This window comes from Pteropus vampyrus, unplaced genomic scaffold (assembly GCF_000151845.1).
Source record: "Pteropus vampyrus isolate Shadow unplaced genomic scaffold, Pvam_2.0 Scaffold317, whole genome shotgun sequence".
In the NCBI taxonomy this organism is placed as follows: Eukaryota; Metazoa; Chordata; class Mammalia; order Chiroptera; family Pteropodidae; genus Pteropus; species Pteropus vampyrus.
Genome location: NW_011889098.1, coordinates 959,481 through 960,850, shown reverse-complemented (window position 1 = coordinate 960,850; position 1,370 = coordinate 959,481).

Genomic DNA, 1,370 nt, shown 5'->3' with positions numbered 1-1,370 from the left:
GGCGTGCGAAGATAAGACACCACCTTCCCCTCTGCTCCTGTTCTCAGGGTGCTCCTGTGGTTCCGCCAGCTCCTCCCCCAGACCCACGGCTCCACCGGTGACCCGCGTTCACGCCCCAGGTGAGCAGAAGGTGGTACCAACTGGATGTTCCTTCATCTCATGCGAGACCCAGCGGACAAGGCTGAAGCAAAGATGCCATAGGGTCCTGGCTTGACCTCGGCAGTCCTGTGGCTGTAAGCGTGTCCTGCCAGGCAAAGCAAAAGCAGTAATAAAGTTTACATTTATAGTGCACTTCAGAATGTTATGTAATTTTTGAAAGAATTAGGCGAGAACTCAAACGAAGGGCATCTCAACGCTCTCCTCTCTCTTTTAGGCTATTTGTTTATTCGTTTTTAATTTCTGGATCTAATGCGCTTTTTACAACGCCGACGCTGGGGATTCGACTTTTGTATAGAAGTGTAATTTGGAGACTGTGAAAAGCGCACAGATCTTGAGTGTCTAGTTGGACAGGTTTTGACCAATGCGCTCTCCTGCGTAACCCAAGTCCCCACCCAGATACGGGGTGCTTCCGCCCAGCCCCGAAGTTACTTGTGCCCCTTCCCCACTTCCTCTCCCTCCCTCTCGAGCTCTTTCCCTGCCTGGCACAACCCTGCTCAGAACCTGGGCAGCGAGGTCATGATATGTTCACGGCAGGGCAAGGACCCAGGCTTTGGATTCTAACAGTTCTGGCACGTTCTGCCACCAGTTCACATAGCTTCATATTGTAGTGTATTTTGAAGTAATACTTCTCCAGGATTTTTGGCTGAATGGCAGGCACGGCAAAAATCTGGAGGATGCAATACCTTTCTCTTGGCTACTCAGAAAGGGGCCGGGGAGAGGGCCGGTGACAGGGCCTCCATGCATTTTGATTGAATCAGCGACCGAAGAGTCCACACGGAGAACATAGGAGAGCTTCGTCGTTTACTGGGCTCGGAGTGTGCGTGTCAGCCCTGGAAACGAGCCGAGTGTCGGAGGCACTGCCTGGACTGCCCGGATGACAGACAGAAGTCTGTCGTGCCCCGGAGTATGGCATCCGGGTCTGAGAAGAGACCACGTGTTCCCACAGGAGGAGGGCGGCCGAGTGAGGTGCCAGCCTGCTCTCCCTCACCCGAGGGGCGTGTGCTTCCCCACGTGGCATTAGAAGTAAACCCTGATCACGGCGTTTTCTGATTTCTGCATTCTGACACGTTGGCATCTGGGGCCTTGCTGACCCGGAGGGACTGGTCACCCAGGGTGAGCTGATTGCTGCAGATGGTAAACAAAAAGTTTTTTTTTTTTTTTTTTTTACTGTAATAAATTGCAGATCTGTGCCTCTGTGTCAATTACCCTGT